Source organism: Eulemur rufifrons, chromosome 30 (assembly GCF_041146395.1).
Source record: "Eulemur rufifrons isolate Redbay chromosome 30, OSU_ERuf_1, whole genome shotgun sequence".
In the NCBI taxonomy this organism is placed as follows: domain Eukaryota; kingdom Metazoa; phylum Chordata; class Mammalia; order Primates; family Lemuridae; genus Eulemur; species Eulemur rufifrons.
In genome coordinates, this window is record NC_091012.1 from 79,330,550 (window position 1) to 79,351,975 (window position 21,426).

Below are 21,426 nucleotides of genomic sequence, written 5' to 3' on the forward strand. Positions count from 1 at the left end.
AGTCCTTCACACACATTAAATATTTGCTAAATCAGTGAATTCTGTATTCTGTCTCTGGTTTCTAACAGAAAATGATGATAATAATAACACAGTAAGGCAATAGTCAGCAATAGCTATCCTTTCTGGGTAACTGCAAAGCTAACTGAAATAAATTTGCTGAGTTTTTAACCTTTATCACCCTTTTTATTTCTAAGATGACTGATGGTTCTGGACCTTTTATCTACCCTACTTAATGTATTACTGCCCAAAAGAACTTTCTGTAATGATGGAAATGTTCTATTTTTTTGCTGTATAATATAGTAGCCACAAGTAGAACATGGCTATTGAGCACTTAAAACATGATTAATTGCAACTGAGGAACTGAAATTTTAATTTGATTTAATTAATTTAAATTGAAATAGCCACACCTGGCTGATAGCTACCATTCTGAGCAGTGTTGCTGTAGTAGATATGCTCTAAGATTTATTTTATTTTATTTATTTATTTATTTATTTTTATTTCAGCTTATTATGCTGGTACAAAGTTTAGGTTATGTATATTGCCCATGCCCCCCACCCCCCCCTGAATCAGAGCTTCAAGCGTGTCCATTCCCCAGACAGTGCTCATCACACTCATTATGTAGGTATACACACATTCCCTCCCCCCCCACATCTGCCCGACCAGCAATTGGCGTTATTCCCAAATGTGCTCTTAGATGATGATCAGTGAAGATGAGAAAATCTATCCATGGAGATGAGAAAATCTATCAAACTCTAAGAACTATATATTTTCTTAGACCTCTAAGCTTCTAAAAGTCATATCACCCTTAGACCTTAAAGCATATAATTTTCTCTCCTATGTGTGAAAAGAAAAAAAAAAAAAAGACCACAGCAGTTGATGTGACTACACCAGCAGCCAGGTCTATTCTCCCTTGTGGTAGCTTTCACTATTTAAGGACATTTGCAGGCATCAGCACCTCTAATCACCAAACTTTTTTCACACTTGGATAGAAACATTAACTCACTGATAAAAGAAAATGGACCAAATACAACTATGATCAACTACCTTCCAATTTGGTATCATTCTGTGTTAAAGTGGTATAATTTAAATTGGAAAACACACTACTTATTCATTCACTTTTATAGGGATTTCTCAAACTTTTAGTTAACTTGTGTTTTGCTGAAGGAATATAAATTGATAGGTAAACTGGTTGAAAAAATTTGTGTTGTTTGTTTCGTATTTAATGGATATAAGTGAAGATTGGCATGGAGAGTTTGATTTGATAAACATTTCATATTTGGTGTAATACTCTAAAAGGAAAGTGCAGTCTTAGAGTCTGCTCAAACTAGAGCCAATTGTTAAATATTCATTAATATAGTGAGCCAGCTTTTAAACTGTTGGTAACTTAAATTCAGACATAGTGGAAATATTTATACCAATGAAATTTGCAAATATTATAAATCATGGGTTTTCTTTTTATTTTGATTTGTCTTATTTTTGCAGAGCTGGTTTATAGGCATATCACTGGATGCTGGCTCAGATATAAATCTAAAACACTGAATATCTAAGTCCATTATAGGAATCTGAGGTTTTTGTTTCATTATAATGTTAAACATTATCTGATTAAGCAACTATTAAGTTCGTTAATAAGCACATCAAGTGCTGTGTTTATTTGAGTCTATGAGCTCTCAAATACAACTAGATTGTCACATTATAAAAATACATATATACTGTGAATATGTACAAAATCACAGTTGTATCCATCCCATAACTTTCCTTTTAAGAACAACTCAGGAAATGAGAGACAAATATAGCACAACAAATAATCTACTAGTGAAATTTTAAGCATAGAGGAGGTAGAAAAATTTAAATTATTATATATAGTTACCCCTCGTGTTATGACTCAGGAACCCAGGACTCACAGGGCATAAAAGCAAACTCTGTACTATGTTTTCAAAATAGTGCAAATGAGTTCATTTTGTCTATCAAATTTTTTTTAAATTTCAGCATATTATGGGGGTACAAAATTTAGGTTACATATATTGCCCTTGCCCCTGCCCCCCAGATCAGAGTTTCAAGCGTGTCCATCCCTTAGACGGTGTGCATCACATTTATTATGTATGTATACACCCATCACCCCCCCTCCCCCACATCTGCCCGACACCCAATTAATGTTATTCCTAAATGTGCTCTTAGGTGATGATCAGTGAAACCAATCTGACGGTGACTACATGTGGTGCTTATTTTTCCATTCTTGGGGTACTTCACTTAGTAGAATGGGTTCCAGCTCTATCCAGGAAAATACAACAGGTGCTATATCACCATTGTTTCTTATAGCTGAGTAGTACTCCATGGTATACATATACCACATTTTATTAATCCACTCATGTATTGATGGGCACTTGGGTTGTTTCCACATCTTTGCAATTGTGAATTGTGCTGATATAAACATTTGTGTGCAGAAGTCTTTTTATAGAATGTCTTTTGTTCTTTTGGGTAGATGCCCAATAATGGGATTGCTGGATCAAATGGTAGGTCTACTTGTATCTCTTTGAGTTATCTCCATATTGCTTTCCACAGAGGTTGTATTAGTTTGCAGTCCCACCAGCAGTGTATGAGTGTTCCTGTCTCTCCACGTCCACACCAACATATATTGTTTTGGGACTTTTCAATAAAGGCCATTCTCACTGGAGTTAAGTGATATCTCATTGTGGTTTTGATTTGCATTTCCCTGATGATTAGAGATGTTGAGCATTCTTTCATATGTTTGTTGGCCATTCTTCTGTCTTCTTTTGAAAAGTTTCTATTCATGTCCTTTGCCCACTTTTTGGTAGGGTTGTTTGATTTTTTCTATCTACATTTTAATAAAGAATTACATAGTTATTTATTTTTTTATTAGTTGTCTCTCCCTTATTAAATTGTAAACCTTGACAACTACTTGACACACAACAGGAACTCAATAAATTAAAAACAAAAACTATGGATAGACCAATAAAATTTTTAAACCAGATTCCAGTGGCTTCTTCTGATTCAATTAGTTGTTAACAAATTAATTTGCTAAATGAAAGCCAAATTATGTGGCCTGAATTAAAATGAAGAGTTAACGTGACTTATAGTTTAGTCTCACCAGTTTGAAGATATAGACTATCTATAAGGTAAACATAAATTCTGGATGTAAACATAGAAGCAAAGTATAAAGAAAGACTCATTTCACAGAAGGGAAAATTGAAGTGCAGAAAGATTATTAATAAAATAGCTGCTCTTAGGCCCTTTTATTAGAAATGCTAAATGCTAGAAATAAGTATGGTTTGTATAGACAGTCATTCACTAACTTGCTATCGTTCCTCTGTGTATCATATAATCCTAACATTCAAAGCACATAATAAAAGCCTAGTTTCCAATGGAAATTGTGATTAGAATATCATGATCTTCAGTGACAAGCATTAGCACATGCACCAGCTTAACAGAAACCATGCTAAAGAACAACAGTAGGTGTTTAAAAGGACTCTTAAAACTTGTTTCAGTATCATAGCTTTTTATTAAATCAGGGAATTTTTCAATTGATATAGCCAAAATGATAACTTTTACCTGAGAGTAAAAAAGATAGGCAAGCAACAAGAATAATTTAAACATATCAGTAAGTCTGATAGTCCTTTTTGTGGATTTTCACAAGTTTTACATAACTAAGCACATATTTGGGACTCTTTTTGTAATGTGTCCTAGCCTCTTACTGTATCTACCAAACTTATAATATTGTTTTTCTGCAGCTGTGTTTTAAATTCATTATACTATGCACAGCAAAGACGGTTTTGTGAATCAGGCTATTGAGATTTCCACTAATTTAATGTGCATTTGTAAGAAAGAATCAAATTTCATAGTTAAGACATTTATTTCTAGATATTAAATGTTAAATTTTCTGATCATGCATATTTTGAGAGGACAGTGTACCTCTAAATCGTAAAAATGATATAAAAGATTTCATGACTTAAATTCAGATATTGAACTAAAATAATGAATGATACTAATTTAAATATCTCTTTTATAATGTCAAACTGACATGATTTAATTAATTGTAAATGTAATTGGTACAAATGTGCTTTTGTTTGAATAATTTCTCTATCCCCCAAGTAGAATTATATGAATTCTCAAAACATAGGTCTACCCATTGCCTGTAAGAGTCTAATGGATTGAACCTTGAAACTATGCTTCACCAAGAATTACAATGAAAGGAAATTTTGTTGAAATATAGATCCACATAGGTATGAAATTTATATCCCTATAATTAGATATCATGATGGGTATCATATGATAACTGTTCTTAAAAGGACAGTGAAACTTTGATATAAACACTCATTCGTCCATTACTTAGAGGATGTTTATTATGGTATTTCCAATGAATTATTATTATTATTGATTTCAGCATATTATTGGGCTACAAAAGTTTAGGTTAGGTATATTGCCCTTGCGCCTCTCCCCGAGTCAGAGCTTCAAGCAGGTCCATCCCCCATATGGTGCACATTACACTCATTATGAATGTATGCCCCCATCCCCTCCCCCCACATCTGCCCAACACCCAATTAATGTAATTCCTTTTTATATTATTTATTTATTTTTATTTCACCATATTTTGGGGTACAAAAGTATAGGTTACATACATTTCCCTTGTCCCCCTCTCCGCGGAGTCAGAGCTTCAAGCATGTCCAATCACACAGATGGTGTGCATTGCACTCATTATGTATGTATACACCCATCCCCTCTCCCCACCACATCTCCCCGACATCCAATTACTGTTATTCCTAAATGTGCTCTTAGGTGATGATCAGTGAAACCAACTTGACGGTGACTGCATGTGGTGCTTATTTTTCCATTCTTGGGATACTTCACTTAGTTGAATGGGTCACAGCTCTATCCAGGAAAATACAAGAGGTACTGTATCACCTGTTTCTTATAGCTGAGTAGTACCCCATGGTACACATATACCACATTTTATTAATCCACTCATGTATTGATGGGCACTTGGGTTGTTTCCACATCTTTGCAATTGTGAATTGTGCTGCTATAAACATTCGGGTGCAGGTGTCTTTGTCATAGAATGTCTTTTTATCTTTTGGGTAGGTGCCCAATAATGGGATTGCTGGATCAAATGGTAGATCTACTTGTATCTCTTTGAGTTATCTCCATATTGCTTTCCCCAGAGGTTGCACTAGTTTGCAGTCCCACCAGCAGTGTATGAGTGTTCCTGTCTCTCTGTATCCACACCAATATGTATTGTTTTGGGACTTTTTGATAAAGGCTGTTCTCACTGGAGTTAAGTGATATCTCATTGTGTATTTGATTTGCATTTTCCTGATGATTAGAGATGTTGAGCCTTTTTTTCATATGTTTGTTGGCCATTATTCTGTCTGCTTTTGAAGAATTTGAGTTCATGTCCTTTGCCCATTTTTTGATAGGGTTGTTTGATTTTTTCTTGCTGATTTTCCTGAGTTCTAAATAGATTCTAGTTATTAGCCCTTTATTAGATGTATAGAATGCGAAATTTTTTTCCCATTCTATAAGTTGTCTGATCTCGTGACAGTTTCTTTGGCTGTGCAGAATCTTTTTAATTGGATCAGGTCCCATTTATTTATTTTTATTGTTGTTGTGATTGCCTTTGGGGTCTTCATAAATTCTTTGCCTAGGCCAATTTCTATAAGAGTTTTTCCCACATGTTCTTCTAGAATTCTAATAGTTTCAGGCCTTAGGTTTAAGTCTGTCATCCACCATGATTTGATTTTTGTGAGAGGTGAAAAGTGTGGGTCTTGTTTCAGTTTCAACATGTGGCTAACCAGTTTTCCCAGCACCATTTATTGAATAAGGAATCTTCTCCCCAGTATATGTTTTTGTCTACTTTGTCAAATATTAGATAGCTATATGAAGATGGTTTTATATCTGGATTCTCAGTTCTGTTCCACTGGTCTGTGTCCCTGTTCTCATGCCAAAATACCAAGCTGATTTAATAACTACAGCCTTGCAGTATAGTTTCAAGTCTGGCAAATTAATGCCTCCCATTTTGTTCTTATTGCCTAAAATTTCTTTTGCTAAATGAGGTCTTCTCTTGTTCCATATGAAGTGTAAAACTATTTTTTCTATATCTGTACAAAATTATGTTGGTACTTTAATAGGGATTGCATTTAATCTCTAGAACACTGTGGGTAGCACAGACATTTTAATAATGTTTATTCTGCCAATCCAAGAGCATGGTATGGTTTTCCACCTGTTTATGTGCTCTGATGTTTCCTTCCTCAGTGTTTCATAGTTCTCCCAGTAGAGGTCTTTTTCCTCCTTAATGAACTATCTTCCTAGGTTCTCTATTTTCTTGTTGCTATTGTGAAGGGTATTGAATCTTTGATTTGGTTCTCAGTTTGACTGTTATTTGCATATATGAATGTCTCTGATTTGTGTGTATTGACTTTGTATCCTGAGACTTTACTGAATTCATTTATCAACTCCAGGAGTCTCTTGGTTGAATCCTTGAGGTTTTCTAGATATAATGTCATAACATCAACAAAGAATGAGAGTTTGATCTCTTCTGCCCCCATTTGGATGTCCTTAATTCTGCTCTCTTGCCTGACTGCTCTGGCAAGGACTTCCAGCACTATGTTTAATAGAAGGGGTGACAGTGGGCAACCTTGTCTGATTCCAGTTCTATGGGGGAATGGTTTCAATTTTCCCCCTTTCAGTATGATTCTCACTGTGGCTTTGTTATATATGGCTTGTATTATTTTTAGGTAGGCCCCATCTATGCCTATTTTGTTTAGCATTCTTATCATTAAAGGGTGTTGAATTTTGTCAAATGCTTTTTACGCATCTATTGAGGGGATCATATGGTCTTTTCTTGCTTTTATTTATGTGGTGAATTACATTTATAGATTTGTCTATGTTGAAAAATCCCTGCGTTTCTGGGATGAATCCCACTTGGTCACTATGGATTATTTTCTGGATAAGCACCTGGGTTTGGTTTGCTAGGATTTTGTTGAGAATTTTTGCATCTATATTCTTAAGGGATATTGGTCTGTTGCTTTCTTTTTATGTTGTGCCCTTTCCTGGTTTTGGTATCAGAGTTATGTTGGCTTCATAAAATGTGTTGGGGAGGATTCTAACCTTCTCGATTTTGTGGACTAACTTTTGCAAGATAGTCACCAGTTCTTCTTTGTAGGTGTGGTAAAATTCGGGTGTGAAACCATCTGGTCTGGGACTTCTCTTCTTAGGAAAGTTTTGTATTGCTGTTTCAATTTCAGTACTTGATATTGGTCTGTTCAGGACTTCTATTTCTTTCTGGCTAAGCCTAGGTAGGCTGTGTGTTTCTTGTATCTCCATGGCATCAGTTGCAATTGCTCCTTTCGTGTTCCTGATGAAGCTTATTAGAGAGTTTTCTTTTCTGCTCTTAGTCTAGTCAAAGGCATGTCAATTTTATTCATCTTTCCAAAGAACCAACTTTTTGTTTTATTAATTTTCCGTATAGTTTTCCTGTTTTCAATTTCATTTAGTTCTGATTTGATCTTATTAATTTCACTTCTTTGTTTATCTTTTCAAAGAACCAAATTTTTGTTTTATTAATCTTCCATATACTTTTCCCATTGTCTATTTCATTTAGTTCTGATTTCATCTTATTAATTTCACTTCTTCTGCTGGGTTTGGGGTGAGTGTTCTTCTTTCTCCAGCTCTTTGAGTTGATTCATTATGTTGTCTATTTGTGATCTTTCTGTCTTTTGGACATAGGTTATTTATGGAAATAAACTTTCCTTTCATGACTGCTTTAGCTATGTCCCACAGATTTTGATAACTTGTGTCTGCTTTGTCATTTAATTCAAAGAATCTATTGATTTCCATCTTGATTTCCTCGTTTGTAAAATAATCATTCAGGGACAGGTCTCCATGATGGCGGAGTGGTGGTGACTGCCTGGATTCGTGCTCCCGGAGAGGAAGGCATGGATCCGGACCTACCACAATGCTAGAGGACCGCTCCCCCACAAGAACAGTGGTATGAATCCACGGAAAATCAACATGGGACAAACAGAGCGAGAAAAGTCTGAGGTGAACGGGAAATAAGATCCCGAAATTCTGGAGAGTGCAGGACAGACAATAGACAGCGGAGCGTGGATCAGCTACACCCGCCCCACCATCGAGGGGGGCGGGGGCAGCCTCCTAGGAAAGAGGCTTGATCTCCCCACTGACCTCCACACCCACTTATTTAGAGACCTGCCTCAAGCCGGTGCAGAATCACCGAGGGAGACGTGGGGCTTTGCAGACAGGAGGCTTTTTCAGGAAAACAGCTTAGACCCTGGGGGATCTCAGCTGAGACTGCGCTTAGCGAGGAGGGACAGATCTGCGCCAAGGCAGAAAACTGCAAAGAATCCCTGAACAACGGATTTCTTTGTATCTCCTTGCTTCTTTTTTTGGCGGTTCTCCAGCCGGTGGCCGCTGGTGAGCATCTTTGCCTGCCAGGCCCCCGGCTCCGGTGTTTGCCGAACGCAAAATGTTAGTCCCCTCCAGCCCCGAAGCTCTGCAGGCATGCGAGCACCATCTTGAAATCCACAGCGAAACTGAAACCGCTGCAGAGACATAAGGGGCTGAACAGATCCCTGGGCAGCACCCTCCGCTATTCTCTGAACCCACGCCAAGAGCGCGGGATATACATAAGCACGGTGGGCAAGAGACAATACTGGGAAAACAGCTTGGACCCTGGGGGAATCTCAGCCGGGGCCGCACTCGGTGTGGAGGGGCAGAGCTGCGCTAAGACGTAAAAAAAAAACATAGGGTCACCAAACTATATATTTTATTTTTCTGTATTTTTCTGTTTTTTTTTTTTTTTTTTTTTTTTTTTTTTTTGGCGGTTCACAAGCCGGATAGCCCCAGTGGGCATCTTTGCCTGCCAGGCCCCCGGCTACGGTGTTTGCTGAACCTGGAACGTTAATCCCCTCCAGTCCTGGAGTTCTGCGGGCATGTGGGCGCCATCTTGAAATCCACAGCGAAACCGCAGGGGAGCCACAAGGTGCCAAGTGGCTCCCTGGGCGGTGTCCTCCACTATTCTCTGAACCCATGCCAAAAGCGTGGGATATACATAAACACAGTGGGCAAGAGACATTACCGGGAAAAACAGCTTGGATCCTGGGGGAATCTCAGCCGGGGCCATGCTCAGCGTGGAGGGGCAGAGCTGAGCTAAGGTGTAAAAAAAAAAAGAAAAAAAAAAGGATCACTGAACTACAGATTTTATTTTTATTTTTTATCTTTCTTCTTTCTTTCTTTCTTTCTTTCTTTCTTTCTTTCTTTCTTTCTTTCTTTCTTCTTTTTTGCCTTTCCCTGCCCTGCCCTGCCCTGCCCTGCCTTTTCTTTTCTTTTCTTTTCTTTCTTTCTTCTCTCTTTTTGCCTTCTAGCTAAGGAGTCATGGTGGGCTTCAGAACTTGCCAGACTCCCGGCTCTGGTACCTACCAGAACCTGAGCAGTCACCCCCAGTGTCGGCGATCTGCAGGCACGCAATCACCATTTTGGGGCCCACAGTCAAGTCGCTGCGGAGCCATAGGGTGCCAAGAGGCTCCCTGGGCAGCTCCCTCCCCTGGTCCATGGACCTTCTATAGAGGCCCCGCCCTTGTGTAAACACTGAGTACTTCTCCAGACGTGAGAGTGTGGAGCCTGGTCCGTGGGGACATTGGGCCAGGGCAGATTTTGCCCGTGGGAGCTGCAGCAGCTGGAGTGCTGAGCAAGCAACAGCACCATCCACTCCCCATAGCTAGTATCTTTCCTGTGGATAGAGACAGAAACCACCCCTATAGAGGAAGAACCAAAGGGAAACAAACAAACAAACAAACAAAGATAATTTCGGTCTGCTACTAGTGTGGACCCTGCCTGCCTACTGAAAGACCACAACACAGTGTCCTAACTCGCCAAAGTGGTCATGGATCACTCCAATCCTCTAGGGTTGGACCCATTAGAAGCAGCCCCCCAACTGAAATATAAAAAACTCTAAACAATACACAACAGTCTCCCCCTCTTGACAAAGGAAGCAACATACTTAGAATGCTTCACAGCCTACGAACAGAGTACAAAGAGTGCTGTTAACCAGACTAAATCTGTAAGAAAATATCCAATGATAAATCTAGATGAGAAGGGCCCAGTGAAAAAACACAGGGAGCACAAAGAATCAAACGGAAATCTCACCCCCAAAGAGAAATACCAGCTCTCAACCATTTGACACAAACCAGACTCAAAATACCAACATGTTACAGGAAGAATTTCAATTATGGATTATAAACAAGCTGAATAATATACAAGAAACAATGGATAACCAACACAAAGAAACCACAAAAAAAAAAAAAATACAGGATTCAGAGGAAAAATTCACTAAAGAAATTGAAATATTGAAGAAAAACCAAACAGAACTCCTAGAAACGAAGACTTCACTCAGAGAGCTACAAAACACTGTGGAAAGTCTCAAGAGTAGGGGAGATCAAACAGAGGAAAGAATCTCAGAAATTGAAGATAACTCTTTCCAACTAAATAAGTCAGTCACAGAGATAGATCAAAGAAATAAGAGAAATGATCAGAGTCTTCAAGAAATGTGGGATTATGTGAAGAAACCTAACTTGAGAATTATTGGCATTCCTGAGGGTGAAGAAGATAATAAGCAAGGGTTGGACAAGCTATTTGAAGACATAATTGAGGAAAATTTTCCAGGCCTTGCTAAAACTCTAGACGTACAGATTCAAGAAGCTCAAAGGACCCCTGAGAGATTGATAGCAAATAGGAAAACACCACACCACGTAGTCATCAGGCTGACCAAAATATCCACTAAAGAGTCCCTTCTCTGAGATGTAAGGAGAAAGAAACAAGTAACATACAAAGGAAAGGCCATTAGAATTACGCCATATTTCTCAACTGAAACCTTACAAGCAAGAAGAGGTTGGGGCCCCTTTTTCACTCTTCTGAAACAGAATAATGCCCAGCCTAGAATCTTGTACCCAGCTAAGCTAAGTTTTCTATATGAAGGAGAAATTAAGACATTCTCAGATAAACAAAGGTTGAGGGAATTCACCAAGACAAGACCAGCCCTCCAAGAAGTACTCAAAAGAGCATTACACACGGATCAGCACAAGAAAGACCCACGAATGTAAAACTACTCAAGAGCTAAAGATCAAATCGCAGATACCACAATGGCTCAAGAGAGAAAACATCGCAATGAAGTTCTACCCAACAAGCTGAACAAAAAACTGTCCCACTTATCAGTTCTCTCAGTAAATGTGAATGGCTTGAATTCCCCGCTCAAGAGACATAGACTGGCCCAATGGATAAAAAACACAAACCAAGTATCTGCTGTCTTCAAGAAACTCACCTAACCTGCAAAGATGCATTTAGACTGAAAATAAAAGGATGGAAATCGATATTTCAAGCAAACGGTAGCCAAAAGAAAGCTGGTGTGGCAGTCTTAATTTCCAATAACTTAGCTTTCAAACCAACAAAAGTAATAAAAGACAAAGATGGTTACTACATACTGGTTAAAGGCACAATTCAACAAGAAGACATGGCTATACTCAATATATATGCACCCAACCTAGGTGCACCCAGATTCATAAAGGAAATCCTACTTGATCTGAACCAAATGATAGATAACAATATTGTAATAGCTGGAGACCTTAACACCCCACTGACAGTACAGGACAGATCCTCTAAACAGAAAATAAACAAAGACATAATGGACTTAAATAGAATGCTAGCACAAATGGGCCTGGCTGACATCTACAGGACATTCTATCCAAAGTCCACAGAATATACATTCTTCTCATCAGCTCATGGGACATTCTCTAAGATTGATCATATCCTAGGACATAAAGCATGTCTTAAAAAATTCAAAAAAATAGAAATTATACCATGCATCTTCTCAGATCACAGCGGAATAAAAGTAACAATGAACCCAAACAGAAACCCTCATTCCTACTCAAAGTCATGGAACCTGAACAACTTTCTCCTGAACAATTATTCTATAAAGGAAGAAATCAAGATGGAAATCAAAAGTTTCTTTGAATTAAATGACAATGGAGATACAACTTATCAAAATCTATGGGACGCAGCTAAAGCAGTCCTTAGAGGAAAATTCATATACTTAAATGCCTATATCAAAAAGACAGAAAACATGCAAATAGACAACCTAATGAATAGACTCAAAGAGCTGGAGAAAGAAGAACAAAATGACCCCAAACCCAGCAGAAGGCGAGAAATTACTAAGATCAAATCAGAACTAAATGAAAAGGACAACAAAGAAACTATAAGGGAAATTAATAAAAGAAAAAGTTGGTTCTTTGAAAAGATAAACAAAATACACACACATCTGGCTAGACTAACCAAGAGCAGAAAAGAAAAATCTCTAATAATCTCCATTAGGAACATGTAAGGATAAATCACAACCGAAGCCACAGAGATACAAGATATCATCTATGCATTCTACAAAAATCTTTATGCACACAAATTGGAAAATGTGGAGGAAATGGACAAATTTTTAGAAACATATAGTCTTCCCAGGCTCAACCAGGAAGAAATAGAGTACCTGAACAGACCAATATCAAGAACTGAAATCGAAACAGCAATAAAAAAACCTTCCCAAAAAGAAAAGATCTGGTCCAGATAGGTTCACACCCGAATTTCACCATACATACAAAGAAGAACTGGTGCCCATCCTACATAAACTATTCTCCAATATTGAGAAGTATGGAATTCTCCACAACACGTTCTACCAAGCCAATATAACATTGATACCAAAACCAGGAAAGGACGCAACAAAAATAGAGAACTACAGACCAATTTCTCTCATGAATATAGATGCAAAAATTTTCAATAAAATACTAGCAAATCGAATCCAAGTACATATCAAAAAAATAATTCATCACGACCAAGTGGGCTTCATCCCAGAGATGCAGGGGTGGTTCAACATACGTAAATCTATAAATGTAATTCACCACATAAATAGAAGCAAAAACAAAAACCATATGATCCTCTCAATAGATGCATAAAAAGCATTTGACAAAATTCAACACCCTTTTATGATAAGAACGCTTAACAAAATAGGCATAGATGGAATCTACCTAAAAATGATACAAGCCATATATGGCAAACCCACAGCCAACATCATTTTGAATGGGGAAAAATTGAAAGCATTCCCACTTAGAACTTGAACCAGACAGGGCTGCCCACTGTCCCCATTACTTTTCCACATAGTATTGGAAGTCCTTGCGAGAGCTATCAGGCAAGAGAGCAGAATCAAGGGAATCCAAATAGGGAAAGAAGAGATCAAACTCTCACTTTTTGCCAATGATATGATGTTATATCTGGAAAACCCCCAGGATTCAACCATGAGACTCCTGGAATTGATTAACGAATATAGCAAAGTCTCAGGCTACAAAATTAATATAAACAAATCAGAGGCATTCATATATGCAAAAATAGTCAATCGAAAAACCAAATTAAAGACTCAATACCCTTCAAAATAGCAACAAAGAAAATAAAATATCTAGGAATATACCTAACTAAAGAGGTAAAGGACCTCTATAAGGAAAACTATGAAACACTGAGAAAAGAAATAGCAGAACTTGCAAATAGATGGAAAACTATACCATGCTCGTGGATTAGAAGAATCAACATTGTTAAAATGTCTATACTACCCAAAGTGTTTTACAGATTCAATGCAATCCCTATTAAACTACCACCATCATTCTTCACAGATGTAGAGAAAATACTTATACACTTTGTATGGAATCAGAGAAGACCCCGTATAACAAAAGCAATTTTAAGCACCAAAAACAAAATGGGAGGTATTAATTTGCCAGACTTCAAACTATACTACAAGTCTCTGGTTCTTAAAACAGCCTGGTAATGGTACAAGTGCAGGGACACAGACCAGTGGAACACAACAGAAAATCCAAATATAAAACCATCCTTATATAGACACTTAATTTTTGACAAAGCAGGAAAGAACATACTCTGGGGACAAGAATCCCTATTCAATAAACGGTGCTGGGAGAATTGGTTAGCCACATGTAGAATACTGAAACAGGACCCACAGCTTTCACCTCTCACAAAAATCAAAACACGGTGGATAACAGACTTAAACCTTAGGTGTGAAACGATTAGAATTCTAGAAGAAAATGTAGGAAAGACTCCTACAGACATTGGCCTAGGCAAAGAATTTATGAAGAAGACCCCTAAGGCAATCACAGCAACAACAAAAATAAATTAAGGGGACCTGATTAAATTAAAAAGCTTCTGCACAGCCAAAGAAACAGTCCAGAGAATAAACAGACCACCTACAGAATGGCAAAAAATTTTTGCATACTACACATCAGATAAAGTACTGATAACAAGAATCTATTTAGAACTCACGAAAATCAGCAAGAAAAAATCAAACAACCCTATCAAAAAGTGGGCAAATGACATGAATAGAAATTTCTCAAAAGAAGATATAAGAATGGCTAACAAACATATGAAAAAATGCTCAACATCCCTAATCATCAGGGAAATGCAAATCAAAACCACAATGAGATATCACTTAACCCCAGCGAGAATGGCCTTTATCAAAAAATCCCAAAACAACACATGTTGGCATGGATGTGGAGAGACAGGAACACTCATACACTGCTGGTGGGACTGAAAACTAGTGCAACCCCTGTGGAAAGCATTATGGAGGTATCTTAAACAGATTCAAGTAGAGCTACCATTCGATCCAGCAATCCCATTATTGAGCATATACCCAAAGGAAAAAAGGTCATTCTGTAACAAAGACATATGTACCCGAATGTTTATAGCAGCACAATTCACAATAGCAAAGATGGGAAAACAACCCAAATGTCCATCAATACATGATTGATTGGATTAGTAAGCTGTGGTATATGTATACCATGGAATATTACTCAGCTATAAGATATAATGAAGATACGACATCTCTGTGGTTCTCCTGGAGAGAGTTGGAGCCCATTATATTAAGTGAAGTATCCCAAGAATGGAAAAACAAGCAGCACATGTACTCACCAGAAAATTGGTTTCCCTGATCATCACCTAAGTACACATCTGGGAACAATACCAATCGGATATCAGACTGAGGTGGGGAGTGTGGGGTGGGGGGAGGGGATGGGTCCATACCTACATAATGAGTGAATTGTGCACCGTTTAGGGAATGGTCATGCTTAAAGGTGCTGACTCGGGAAGGGGGGGTTGGGAGGGGAGGGATATATACCTACATGATGGGTGCAACGCGCACTGTCTGGAGAATGGACACGCCTGGAGCTTTGACTTAGGGGGACAGGCAGTACATGGGCAACGTATGTAACCTGAAATTCTGTATCCCCCATAATAATAAGATGAAATTAAAAAAAATAATAATAATCATTCAGGAGAAGGTTGCTTAGCTTCCATGACTTTGAGTAGAAATGAGAATTTCTGTTAGGATTGATTTCTACTTTTATTCCACAGTGATCTGAGAAAATGCATGGTATAATTTCTATTTTTTTAAATTTTTTAAGACATACTTTGTGTCCTAGGAAATGGTCAATCTTAGAGAATGTCCCATGAGCTGATGAGAAGAACGTATATACAGTGGATTTTGGATAGAATGTCCTTAAATGTCAGTCAGGTCCATTTGTTGTAGAGTTGTGTTTAAGTCCATTATTTGTTTATTTTATGTTTGGAGGATTTGTCCTGCGTTGTCAGTGTGGTGTTGAAGTCTCCAACTATTATGGTGCTACTGTATATCATTTGGTTTAGATCAAGTAGGGTTTGCTTTATGAATCTTGGTGTATCTAAGTTGGATGCATACATATTTAGTATAGTTATGTCTTCCTGTTGAACTGTACCCTTCACAATTATATAGTGATCATCTATGTCTTTCATTACTTTTGTTGATTTAAAGACTAAGTTATCTGAAATCAAAACAGCCAGGCCAGCTTTCTTTTGACTTCTGTTTACTTGAAATATCGATTTCCATCCCTTTATTTTCAGTATAAATGCATCCTTGCAGGTTAGATGTGTTTCCTGGAGACAGAAGATATCTGTCTTGTATTCTTTTTTTATCCATTGGTTTAGCCTATGTCTCTTGAGTGGGTATTTCATGCCATTCACGTTTATTGATAGAACTGATAGGTGGGGCAGATTTCTTTTCATCCTGTTGAGTACAACTTCATTGCTATGTCTTCTCTCTTGAGCCATTGTGGTATCAGGCTTTTGATCTTTAGCTTTTGAGTGGTTTTACATTCCTGAGTGTTTATTGTGCTGGTCCGTGTGCAACTATGTTTTGAGTACTTCTTGGAGGGCTGGTCTTGTCTTGGTGAATTCCCTCAGACTTTCTTTATCTGACCTCAGTCTTAATTTCTTCTTCACATACAAAACTTAGCTTTGATGGGTGCAAGATTCTAGGCTGGGCATTATACTGTTTCAGAAGAGTGAGAATGGGGCCCCAGTCTCTTCTTCCTTGTAAGGTTTCAATTGAGAAATCTGGCATTATTCGAATGGGCTTTCCTTTGTATTTTACTCATTTCTTTCTCATCACAGCTTGAAGAAGGGCCTCTTTAGTGGATATTTTGGTCAGTGTGATGACTGCATGACGTGGTGTCTTTCTATTTGCAATGAATCTCCCAGGGGTCCTTTGAGCTTCTTCTACCTGGATATCTAGATTTTTAGCAAGGCCTGGGAAATTTTCCTCTGTTGTATCTTCAAATAGCTTATCCAACCCTTGTGTATTATCTTCCTCACCCTGAGGAATGCCCATAACTCTCACATTAGGCTTCTTCATATAATCCCACATTTCTTACAGGCTTTGGCCCTTTCTCTTATTTCTTTGCTCTCTGTGACTGACTTATTTAATTGGAAGGTGTTATCTTCAATCTCTGAGATTCTTGTTTCTGTTTGATCTACCCTGCTCTTGTGGCTTTCCACTGTGTTTTGTAGTTCCCTGAATAAGTTTTTCATTTCCAGTTCAGTTTGATTTTTCTTTAATATTTAGATTTCTTTAGTGGATTTTTCTTCCAAGTCCTGGATTTTTTTTGTGTGTGTGGTTTCTTTATGTTCGTTATCTATTTTTTCTTGCATATCCTTGAATGTCTTATGATCCACGTTTGAAACTCTTCTTCTGTCATTTTATTGTTCTGAATTTGATTAATGTCCATTGCTAGAGAACTGGTGTTCCTCTTTGGGGGGGTGTTTTCCATTTGATTCTTCATACTTCCAGAGTTCTTTTTCTGAGTCCTTCCCATCTGGATCAGTCATTGCTTCACACCTTTCAGTTTTCATTTGTATAGTAACACACCGTGTGAAGGCTCTATTCCAGTAGATGCTGTTGGAGCAAGGCAGTTTGTAGCTGCTGCCTAACAGCTTGGATGTGTGCGCTTCTATGTTTGCTTGATCTGTCACCAGGGGGAGCCGCTAATATGTTGTTCAGGGTTCTTCTGCCACAATTGGGAGGCTGCTCCCAATGGGAGGGGTTCCTTGGGGAGCCTACTTTGTCCTCTTGCCAGAGTTTTTGTTCCCTGACCGTGGATTCCACTGTTGGAAGCCAACCACATGCAGGAATTCAGTCCCAGAATTTTGATCCGACCAGATGACCAAAAACAGTCTGAGTAATAAATTCCCCGAGCTGTTAACTTTTGATCTGGGCCAAGGTCCTGGAGATTCATGCTAGCTGCAGAGGGAGAGTGGCTTTTCTTGTCTCTTCCTACCTCCAGAGGTGGCGCCTACCACTTTAGGCATGAAACATGCTGGCTAGGGGGAGGGTGTGGTGCCACAGTCCACGCTGTGCACCAGCACCTGTAAGTCCCATGGGCATTAGTCTCCCATGCCCCAACACCTGTAGGTCATGCAAGCATTAGCCTCTCAGGACTAGGGAAGCACTCAGAGTTCACACATCAAAACATATCTGGCTAGTTGACTGTAGGTCACGGAAGGGAGGAGCTTGTCATGAGAGTCCCCGGGCTGGGGGAAAGGAGCTGCATGACACCATGTCATACTTCAGTGGCTGGGTTGTGGACCCTGAAAATGGCAACTGCCCGCCCCCAGAGCGCTAGCACTGTGTACGACACTTCAGGGGTTGGCAGATGCCGTGTCAGCACACTGAGTCATTAGAATGCCCCCTTTTCTCTTTTATGTTGCCCTCCCACAATCTCACACCTGTCCAACAGGAGCTCTTGCTCTTTCTGATCCACCCCAAGTGGCCTATTAGCCTGTGGTGGTTTCCAGTTTAGAGTCCCCTATTTAGTGTTCACCTCTGCCGATCTGGACCCGCTGAGTGGTAGAGGCAATTTACCTGTCTCCTAACTACCTCCAGCAGTAGCCCAGACCAGTCCCTCCCCCACCCGGGGAAGTCCTGCCACAGAGCTCAGGGAGTTCAAGATCCTTGCCATTATTGTCTCTTCTCCACAGAGCCCCACATCTCCAGCAGTGATTTTGCATGGACTTCAGGCAGAACCCTGTCTGAGTGGGTGTGGAGGTGAGTGGGGAAGCAAGACGTTCTCCTGTGGGACTGATCCCCCCTCACTTGCTGGCCACGCAGGTTCAGCCATCCCAGGGTCTACTCGCTATTGTTTGTCTAGCACTCTCTAGATTTTGCAATCTTATCTCCCGTTCATCTCATCTTTTTCCTGGTTTTTGTGTCCCACGCTGATTCTCTGCCGATTCACAATGCTGTTCTTGCAGGGGAGTGATCCACTCATGTGTAGTAGACCGAGATCTATGCCTCCCTCTCTGGGAGCAGGAATCCATGAGGTTACCTGCACTCCGCCATTTCCCCCTATGAATTATTATTTTAAAACTAATATTTTACTATTACACAATAGCACTTTTGCAAAAACAAATAAAACTTGACAATTTTATTAAAAGCCTCTCACTATTCACTGAAATCAACTATTTTATATTTTTTTTCTTCAGTTCCCTATCATCTTCCAGTGGAAATGTACTTTTGATAGATTTGTAGAGAAATTTTATCAAAGGGCATTTGAATTAAATATCTCTCTCAATTTTCGTTAGTCAAAGTAATTATAAGAAAGTAAATACAATCTCTCTTCAGGATAAAATTATTTTTGTGTATTTGACAAGACTTAAATAGGCATGTGATCTATCTAATGTCAACTTTTTTTTAAAATGTAAAATTGTATGTTTGTGACAGTTCCAACTTTCTTTTTAAAAAGGTTGCATATGCCCACACAGGTAATCCCAGAATTTGGGAGGCCAAGACAGGAGGATCACTTGAGGTCAGGTGTTCAAGACCAGCTTGGGCAACATAGGGAGACCCTGGCTCTACAGAAAACTTTAAAAATTAGCCAGGCACATTGGTGCATGCCTGTAGTCCCAGCTACTCAGGAGGCTGAAGCAGGAGGATCTCTGGAGTACAGAAGTTCAAGGCTGCAGTGAGCAGCTATGATTGTGCCACTGAACTCTAGCCTGGGCAACAGAGCAATACTCTGTCTTCTCAAAAAAGTGAAAAAAAGAAAGGTTGCACATGAAACAGACTAACCAGCAATAAACAAAATTATAGTTATATCACTTTAGTAAGTTAACAACAAAACAATATTGGGACTAAGGAGAAGATAATGATCCTTTCCATTTCCAATACTATAATCATCACCACCAATGATCAAATGGTAGTCATGAATCCTATTCTCAAGTGACTGAAAGTCTTCACAAAGCTACACAAAGTCCCAAACATTCAAAAAAAAAATTAGCTAATTCAGTCTGGTCCTTAGGAAAACTAACCAAAGTACTTTTGAAGAGTCATAAGCATGCCTCTATTAAAAGTATTCTTCCATCATTTCAAAGTAAGTATGACAATACCATTACTTTCAAGTGTGTTTTTGTTTGTGTGTTAGACAAGAGGTCTTGCTATATTGCACAGGATGGCCTTGAACTCCTGGGCTCAAGCAATCCTCCTGCCTCAGCCTCCCAAGTAGCTGGGACTACTGGTGTACAGCATCACACCTGGATTTGTTTTTAAATAGGACTTCTCAATTTGCATGTGGGGGTCATATTTCCTCAGTCGCCATCCTGTTTCAAAATCATAGGCAATTTATTTCATCTTTCATTGGTAATTTTGTTCTCAAGGAAACTCTAACTCCCAGTTTACACTCTAGTCAAATATTCAAAGAGGCCTCTGATTATTTAGGATAGTCTAACCCTTTAACAGCCATAATCTTTACAGGAAGCACACTTCTACTTGGTGAGTGAAATATATATGGGGCTTTATAAAAATGATCAATTTGTCTTTTACTTTCCTACAAAGGTTATGTTTTAAACTTTCTTCAGTGTTTTAGAAAACCCTCAAGCTGGAATCTAATTTTTAAAATGAAACAAAAATGTCTAGAATGTCACATTTCCTCTGCCTTCACTTCTCTTACTCCCATGCCTATCTATTGCAATCGTATCAATATTGCAAGGCTCTATTCAAATCCATCAACTGTAATACCTTTCCTGATCCTTGCCACCTCTCTTCTCCAAACTAGGTATGATCTCTCCTTCCTCTAAATTCCTATGACACTTGGTGGTTCTCTTATGTTATTCATCACTGCCCTGTTACTACAAGTTAAATGGGTACTTGTTTGTCTCACATTTGAGTTTGTGAGCTCCTAGAAGTTAAGGAGTATGTCTTATTTATAAATTTCACATAAGGCCAAATATACTAACATGTATATATCAAGGATATAATATTTTTTTCAATAAATGAAGGAATAAAATCTATGGGTTTCTGTGATTAACTATAGTCTTAGGATCCTACATACCCTTATATCACCTCCTCACAAACATAAAAACAAACTCAAAAGCCTAGTTCATGTGATACCTGGAAAGAGGGGAAAGAGGCTATGTGCCAAACTAATAGGGAACAGAATGAGGGATTATAAAATATCCTTTGTGTTTCATTACTCAATGGCCATAAACTTTTGAAAAAATAGTATTCTAATAATGATAATGATAATGCAATAAATTATCATAAATATTTGTTTAATGTTTCACAGGTTTTAACATATATTTTACATTATCTAAAGACAGCCAATGAAATAAGTAGGATAGATTTGTTAACTATGACTTTCATTTTACAGTTGAGGAAGCACATTCAGGCAGGTTAACCATAGTACCCAAGGTCATTCAACTAAGTGGCAAATCAGAATTGGAACCTAAGTCTGTCTGACTATAAGTCCTATATGGTATTTTATACCTCACAGTTGCTTCTCACACTCCAAAAGTATACACAGTGCTTACTTTTTTTCACCCCAGCAATGGGAATGGTTTTTGCACACTCTTCTAGTCTCTGATTAGTCTGCCCATGCCTTCTACACTGTGCACACAACTGCAAGACAAGAAGCTAAAATTAAAAGTGAGATCTGTGGCCATGGAATGAAAACAAACAACAATAATCAAAGAAACCTGGCAGGCCTAATCAGAAACTAAACTCAT

The 21,426-nt window shown here is 38.5% G+C and overlaps 1 protein-coding gene across 2 annotated transcripts in view; it reads right to left on the minus strand.

Moving 5' to 3' along the window:
- The window catches only part of DACH2 (dachshund family transcription factor 2), a 638,422-nt gene that overhangs the window by 103,896 nt on the left and 513,100 nt on the right, over positions 1-21,426 (minus strand). The gene's annotated exons all lie outside the window — the stretch shown is intronic.